This window comes from Olea europaea, chromosome 15, assembly GCF_002742605.1.
Source record: "Olea europaea var. sylvestris chromosome 15, O_europaea_v1, whole genome shotgun sequence".
Classification (NCBI taxonomy): Eukaryota; Viridiplantae; Streptophyta; class Magnoliopsida; order Lamiales; family Oleaceae; genus Olea; species Olea europaea.
This window is the reverse complement of record NC_036251.1, coordinates 5,429,220-5,438,337: the sequence shown is the minus strand read 5'-3', so window position 1 is coordinate 5,438,337 and position 9,118 is coordinate 5,429,220. Positions and strand designations below refer to the sequence as shown.

Here is a 9,118-nt window from a genome sequence, read left to right as displayed (position 1 = left end):
CCTAAAGTGTTTCCGATGAAGAAGAAGATCGTTTCACTTAGCCTTTTGAAGATCTTCTTCTTCATGATCAACAACCATCATTAATGCCGCAACATCTTGCTATGGTTCCTTGTTCAAGTAAAAAAAAATAAAAATTGAAGAGCAATATCATACAAGATGAGCCAGAGCCTCTTCTTGAACCACTTCTCCCTGAAATCAATCAAGAAATATGGTTGAATGGAGGGACCGTGCCAACCTTCTTGTACCAAAAACGGCTCACATATTCTGATACCAAGTCTAATCAGAACCGGATTTTTCTTTCTCGCAACAGAGAAAAACTGATGGAATTCTTGACGCCAGCGGAGCGACAATTAGTAGAAGTTAACCGAGGCAGTGTCAAGATTGTAACAATTGATCTGGATGGTAAATACTATACGTTACATATGAGGAGGTAGGGTACTTTGAAAATGGTTGTGCTTAAAAAAGATTGGAGTAAATTGGTGAAAGCTAACAATTTGGAAGAAGGTGATTGGATTCAACTGTGGGGATATCGCCAAATTTCCCAATTTCATTTGGCTTTCAACATCAAGAAAGCAGGACACATGGTCATGATGCAAGCAGTAGCAACGTTGATGGCAATGGCTGTAGCAGTAGTGGTGGTGCAAGGGGTAGTAGGAGCGGTTTTGGCTCAAGTATCGTCTCTGAGGAATAGAAGATAATATGCATGAGAGATAGACATGAAATTTTACTGTTTTGGGCATGATCTAGTACTGATTATAATGGGAATTTTTTGAATTAGATGGGTTTAGACTTGTTTATAGTATTGAGTCTTGTATTCAAATATTATTTCAGAGTTATCAAGTTTTCAGTTTATGCAATAATTACTGTCATGGTTTCACTGTTATTCTTGTAGAATAACTTCCGAGTTGTAAAATTGACCATAATTAATAAGGAAAACTGGAACGTTTATATGCTAAGCCATTTTATTAATCAAATTATAGATAATTATTTCTTGAAAAAATGAAACTAATATGGAAGATTTCTGTTGCTAATGGTGACATGTTTCTTACACCTATAATTTTTCCTATATAACTATTTTACTTCCAAAAAATTCATAACAACTGATGTTAATGCAAAACACGATACAATCAATAAGAAATAATTTGACTAGTATAGATTTTATGGATTGCACTAATTCAGTAAATGGAAAAAATAGAGAGCAAGTAAATAAATAGTTGCAGGCTATTATCCACGTATACATACGGTAAATTTCTCATAAAACTGAGTCAAATCTCAAGTCTATGTATATCCACAGTGACAATAATGTATCAACATAATACACACCTATGTATAAAAAGAAAGCTCGAGATTGGAGAAAAATTTGTACATGCCTACATGGTAATACTATTATCGTATATGTCATCAGGTCATTGTGCTGCAATGTCATCTACAAGAATATGCTTCCTATGAATGGTCTTTTGCACTAAAATGAGGCTAGATCGGCTTCTGAAGCACCAAAGGAGGCAATTTTGCCCTAGGTACTTGGGGTGATAATTTAGCATTATGTGTATGGTTCTTGCGCAAGGAACCAAGCAAATTTGGCAGAAAATTTGATGCATTAATGGTGGCACCAAGGCTAGGTGAGCTCTTGCCCTCTTTTGCCAAGGCCTCATGCATTTTAACTTCTGCCTCTTGCAGAGATTTCTCAATCTTCCTCCTACAATATCGATGCCATGCTAATTGGATAAAGCATGCTTCCCACGTCCTCCACCGCTGGGAGTAGAACATGAAGCAATTATGTAAACACCTGGGTCATGCTTATTTTCTTCACATCCTTCACTGAAATATTACATTCGAGAAGTATAGGAGAGAGAGGATAGTTCTAGCAGTATATTTTGATTGATTTTGATGAGCCTAATTATAATGTTCAAATATCCCTTTGATAGCATATTGACATAGTTTCTTTGTTGGGCATTCATGTACGATATAAATAGGGGAACATCCTTTCAGAGTGGTGGGACTTAAGAGTGGTCCACATATCCCACTATGAAAGCAGTTAACCCAACATTTAAAATCATGTTTGGTAACCACCCATAGACGTGCATAACCGCTCTGTAATGGGAAGAGCATTTTAGAAGGTGTTGAGATTCATTCGGAAGGCCCCTAAGCTCATTTTCACGTTCAGTCTGCATACACCATCTAAGCAGTGAGAAAGAGGGCTTAGAAGAGCCTTAACCCGAAGTTAAACACCACCTATAAGCTTGAGAAAGTGTGTGAACAACGACAATGGTGTGAGGTACTTTTTTCGATCCAATTTATTCCGCATTGATCTAAATGCTATTTTGTTGATTAAAGCATGTTTAGATCGCTTAAGTAGACTTTACATTTGTTATCAGAGCTTTCGTTTTGCCTCTGTCTTATTTGTTCTCAACGTGCACACTCTCTGTTGAAAAACATGGTTCTCGATTTGGTCGTTTTTATGGAAACTGAGATTAGGAGTCATTAGGAAATTGATTTCTGAGAATTTTGATATAAAATTTGCAAAATTTGGTGGTCGGAATCATGAGATATGACCGGGTTTTTCCTTTGGGTTGGAACCGAGTCGTTTCGACCCGGCAGGAGGTTGAAGACGACATATAAAAAAAAAGGTGGCTAAACAGTATTTTCAGACCTGTTTGCATGCAAAGATAGTTGGCAGATTATGTACCTGTTTGCATGCAGAGATGTAGGCTTCCTTGTCTTTTACAGCATTTTCAGACCTGTTTGCATATAGAGATGGTTGGCAGATTATGTACCTGTTTGCATGTAGAGATGTAAGCTTCCTTGTCTTTTAATTATTACAAAGTACAAAAAATGGTTTTATTTTAACCATTAGTTCTAACCAGAGGCCCACTTGCAAGGAATAAAGGTGCATATTCTTTCATGAAATGGTATAAAGGTTGCCAACTTGCATGCAAAGGAATATAAGGCTACCAACTTGATTGTTTAATATTATTATTAGTTTAATAAAATTTGAACCTGCACATGTACCATCCGATTTTTTTTTCTTTTTTTCTTTTGTATGTATAAATTTTGTAGTTTATTATGCATACATTATTAGGTTAAACAATTTTTATACATTAAAAATAATTCTAATAAAAGGCTCTTTATGAATTTAAAGTGGATGTTTTTGTGCTAGTTTATTATTTTATTCATGCAATACTTAAATTGAACAATATTAGTACATTATTGTCCGACTGTATTGCTTATGGTTTAGCAATAGTTTGAGCCTAAGAATTTAGTTAATGTTTGGTGATCCATATAGTTTTAATTAATTAAGGAATAGCCACAACATCTTTAATTAATTGAAATTATATATTAAGGTTCATTTGGGATCACATTTGGAGAACAAATATTAATTGTGATTAATCATACTTGATATGGTAAATCTTATCCCACAGGAATTTTTTTATCGTATTATATGTGATTAATTAGGATAAAATATCAAATTATATTTTCTAATTTGCCCACAGGAATTAGAAAAGGGAACATAATTTGATAGTTTTATTGTGAAGTTAAGACAAATCTAATTGAATTAGAACTTTAGCCCTCAGGCAAGTTTTATTTCACTAGATTCGTGTTTTGCATGTTTTTACATTGGTAAAACATGTCATATGTTATTTTAGCTTCAAATTTGTAATACGAGCATGAATGTTTGATTTATTGCAGCAAGTTAACCTGTTAATTTCTCTAATATGAAATGTGATGTTCCCGAGTTGAAAGGGGACAATTATAAGGTCTGGAAGGAGAGAGTTCTCCTTCACTTGGGATGGATGGACATTGATTACGCTATAAGGAAGGATGAGCCCCCTACAGTAATTGCTACTAGCACTCCAGAGGAAGTTCAACTTTATGAAAAGTGGGAGCGATCTAATCGCCTCTCCCTTATGTTCATAAAGATGAAAATATCTGCTGGTATTAGGGGCTTTGTCGAGCAGTATGACAAAGTCCAAGATTTGCTCAAAGCCGTTGACGAACAATTTGTCACTTCAGATAAAGCGATGGCTAGCACCCTCATTATGCGGTTTTCATCCTTGAAGCTCACTGGCATTAAGGGTGTGCGTGATCAAATCATACGCATGAGAGATATAGCAGACAACTCCAAGAAAGAAGAAGAAAGATCAGGCCAACGACAAGGGGAAGGGAAAAATCCATTCTCAAAAGGACATTAAGAAGGAGATTGTGTGCTTCTTTTGCAAGAAGAATGGGCACCTTAAGAAGCAATGCTCCAAGTTCATGAAGTGGCTTGACAAAAAAGGTACTCAACTCTCACTTGTTTGTTATGAATCCAATATGATTGATGTTAATCATAACACATGGTGGATTGATTCTAATTCTACGATCCATGTGACCAATTCATTGCAGGACTTGCGAAACCTACGGAAACCAGTGGGAGTGAGTGTAGCATCTATTCAGGAAATAAGATGCCCTCACATTTGGAGGCCATTGGCACGTGCAGATTGGTTTTAAGTAGTGGTTTCATTTTAAATTTAGAAAAGACCTTTTATATTCCCAGTTTTTCTAGGAATTTGATTTCAATTTCCAGACTTGTATCAGTTGGTTATTCCTTTAACTTTTCAGACTCTGGATTTAATTTATTTTATAAATATGATGTTATTGGATGCAGTACTTTGTCTGATGGTTTTTTTCTTATTAATTTGCAAAATGATGACAACCATACTACCATGCACGTTCATGAAAATATTGGTACTAAACGATGTGTTGTGAATGAAGAGTCTTCTATGTTGTGGCATCGGAGATTGGGACACATCTCCATTGATAGAATTAAAAAGTTGGTGAATGATGGGGTACTTAGTACTCTAGATTTTACAGACGTTGAGACTTGTATAGACTGCATTAAAGGAAAGAGAAATAATAAGTCAAAAAAGGGTGCCAAGAGAAGCTTTGAATTATTGGAAATCATACATACAAATATTTGTAGTCCAGACATGGTAGCATACCGTGATAAATACTTCATCTCTTTCATAGATGATTACTCACGATACATGTATCTCTACTCGCTTAACAGTAAAAATAAAGCACTAGATGCTTTTAAAGTATTTAAAGCTGAAGTAGAAAAATAATGTGGTAAAAAAATTAAGATCGTGAGATCCGATAGAGGTAGAGAATACTATGGTAGATACACTGAGAATGGACAAGCGACTGGTCCATTTACGAGGTTTTTTCGAGAGAATGGGATTGTTGCCCAATACAGTTTGCCTGGTTCTCCGGACCTAAATGGAGTAGCTGAAAGGAGAAACCGAACATTATTGGACATGGTGCGAAGCATGCTTGCTAGCTTCAAGCTTCCTCACTCTCTATGGATTGAAGCTCTTAAGACAGCTACTACGTACATATTAAATCGAGTTCCAACCAAGGCTGTCCCAAAGACACCTTTTGAGTTATTCAAGGGTTGGAAATCGAGTTTGCGACATGTACGCGCTTGGGGATGCCCGTCTGAAGTGAGAGTATACAATCCACAAGAAAAGAAGTTGGACCCAAGGACCAAAGTGGGTATTTCATTGGATATGCCGAAAGGTCTAAGGGATACAGATTTTACTATCCATCTCATAGCACTAGATTTGTGGAATCAAGAAATGCAAAATTTCTTGAAAATGACTTGATTAGTGGGAGTGATCAATCCCGGGGCATTTGTCCTGAGAAAGATCATTCAGATGCTCAATGTGCCACTTCAAGCGATGGACTGAGTATTGTTGTTAACAATACACCTCGAGTACAAACGCATAATGAAAGATCAGTCCACGAAGTTCCACAAGCTATTGAACCTGATCCAGTAGATGCTGAAGTTCAACAGATGCCTGAAGCTATTGAACAGTCTGCTGAATAAAATGATCCTGCTCCTCAGGAGAATATTGATGGAGCATTAAGAAGATCTACTAGAATAAGGAAATCGGCGATTCCTAGTGACTATGTTGTGTATCTACAAGAGTCTGACTACAATGTTGGTGTTGAAAATGATCCTGAAACGTTTTCACAAGCCATGAATTGTAAAGAATCAAGTTTATGGTACAATGCCATGAAAGATGAGATGGATTTGATGGCATCCAACAAAGTCTGGGATCTCATCAAGTTGCCTGATGGTATAAAAGCCATTGGATGTAAATGGGTTTTCAAAACAAAGAAAGACTCACTAGGCAACATTGAGAGACATAAAGCAAGACTCATTGTCAAAGGATTCACTCGAAGGGAAGGAATCGATTACATAGAGACATTCTCTCCTGTATCTAAGAAAGATTCACTTCGAGTGATTATGGCATTGGTTGCCCATCTTGATTTAGACTTGCACCAAATGGATGTGAAAACGGCGTTCTTTAATGGTGATCTAGAGGAAGAGGTTTACATGAAACAATCTGAAGGATTCTCCTCTAGTGGTGGTGAGCACCTGGTCTGTAAGCTTAATAAATCCATATATGGATTAAAACAAGCTTCCTCTCAATGGTATTTGAAATTCCATGACGTCATCACTTCGTTTGGTTTTGAAGAGAACGTCATGGATCATTGTATATACCAGAAGGTCAGTGGGAGCAAGATTTGTTTTCTTGTTCTATATATGGATGATATTTTACTTGCAATCAACGATAAGGGTTTGCTACATGAGGTGAAACAATTCCTTTCAAAGAACTTTGATATGAAGGATATGGGTGAGGCATCTTATGTCATTGGCATTAAGAACCATAGGGAAAGATCTCAAGACATTTTAGGTTTGTCTCAAGAGACCTATATTAACAAAGTTTTAGAGAGATTTCGGATGAAGAAATATTCGCCTAGTGTAGCACCCATTGTGAAGGGTGACAGGTTTAACCTAACTCAATGTCCCAAAAATGAGCTCGAGCAGGAACAAATGAAAAACATTCCATATGTTTCAGCCATTGGAAGCCTAATGTATGCTCAGGTCTATACCAGACCTGACATTGCATTTGTTGTTGGAATGCTAGGAAGATATCAGAGTAATCCAGGCATAGACCACTGGTGAGCTGCAAAGAAAGTGATGAGGTACCTTCAGGGGATCAAAGATTACATGCTTATGTACAAACGGACTGACAATCTGGAAGTGGTTGGCTACCTGGATGCAGACTTCGCTGGCTGTGTTGATTCACGAAAATCAACATCTGGTTACGTTTTCATGCTTGCTGGCGGAGCTGTATCTTGGAGAAGCGTGAAGCAGACCTTGACTGCTACTTCCACTATGGAGGCTGAGTTCGTGTCTTGTTTTGAGACTACCTCACATGGTGTATGGTTGAAGAGTTTCATGTCTGGGCTTAGAATAATTGATTCAGTTTCTAGGCCATTGAGATTGTACTGTGACAACTCAGTTGCTGTGTTTATGACTAAGAACAACAAGAGTGACAATTGAAGTAAGCACATCGATATTAAATACTTAGCCATTAGAGAACGTGTTAAGGAGAAGAAAGTGGTCATTAAGCACATTAGCACTGAGTTAATGATTTATGATCCTTTGACTAAAGGCATGCCACCAAAGAATTTTAAGGATCATGTCGCGAGAATGGGACTTGGTTCGGTGATGTAATTTTATTGTACGTACATTTGATGCTTTAATGAAACTCTTATTCAATCGATGTTTTCTCATTTGTTTTGTACGCATATTTGTATATTCATTTACCTTGAGAATATCATTAAGTTTGGACCTTGAATAAACATAGGGTTTATTCATTAAGTCATATGGATTGGTGTTTAAGAGACATGATACACTGTGATACATGAAAGATAATACTCGCTTTAGAGGTCCTATCGCTATGATTCATGCATTATGTTCCTTATTATGATGAATGATGGTATATATGGACCAAGTGGGAGAATGTTGGATTATAACCAACTTATGAGTGGTCCACATATCCCACTATGAAAGCAATTAACCCAACATTTAAAATCATGTTTGGTAACCACCCATGGACGTGCATAATCGCTCTGTGATGGGAAGAGCATTTTAAAGGCATTGAGATTCATTCGGAAGGTCCCTAAGCTCATTTTCACGTTCAGTCTGCATACACCATCTAAACAATGAGAAAGAGGGCTTAGAAGAGCCTTAACCCGAAATTAAACACCACATACAAGCTTGAAAAAGTGTGTGAACAACGACGATGGCGGGAGGTGCGTTTTTCGATCCAATTTATTTCGCATTGATCTAAATGCTATTTTGTTGATTAAAGCATGTTTAGATCGCTTAAGTAGACTTTACATTAACCTCATAATTCTTCTCCTTCATTAAAGTAGCGATGAATGGATATGACTCTCACATTGAGGGTGAATCACGATAAGTTTTTTCTTTGTATGTGAGCATTTTTTTTTGGGATTACAGCTTAATCCTACATTTTATAGGGGGCGGGGAGCAAAGGGATGGAAAGCTATAGACATTTTACCAAAAAAAAAAAATTGAATAATAAGTTTTATTTTAAAACTTGCTTGAAAGTGTAATGAATATTCTTGCTGTGAAGAAGCCTAAANAAAAAAAAAAAATTGAATAATAAGTTTTATTTTAAAACTTGCTTGAAAGTGTAATGAATATTCTTGCTGTGAAGAAGCCTAAATTGGGAAGCCACACATATCAGAGAGAAGGCCTTGACATCTTTTATAGCTTGCACAGTTCTGCAGGTTGAGTTGGGTAGAGAACCCATGTGAAGTTCTTCTCCACAGAAGTCCCCAACCTTGAGATAATCGGAGGTAATGAAACCAGTTCTACCACTATTAGTCATTACTACCATGCATAATAAAGAGCATCCTCTCAACTGGTTAACTATGAAGCTCATCTACAGCTTTAGACGATCACACATTGCATCCAATAGCTGTTCGTCCATTTGCTCAAACATTGGCACCTGTAATAAATAGTCAATAGCTAGATAAGCAGATTGCTCAACTACAGAAGAAATGTAAAATACTAAAAGGGCATGTTTGCAATGCACCAAACATGCATAAAGTGGTCTAAGAGTAGTTGTTGAGGTGCACTTCCTCTTCTGAGTAAACTCCAGCAGAGATGGCGACAAGTTACAAATTAAAGAATCTTCTTTGATGCCCCTGGTTTCTTGCCACTTGTATTGCTCATGTTGTCGCAAATTATAAGGAA

At 36.8% G+C, this 9,118-nt stretch overlaps 1 pseudogene; it reads right to left on the bottom strand.

Moving 5' to 3' along the window:
* Positions 1–1,473: 1,473 nt before the first annotated feature.
* LOC111411139 lies at positions 1,474–8,864 on the bottom strand (annotated as a pseudogene).
* Between the last annotated feature and the right edge of the window lie 254 nt (positions 8,865–9,118).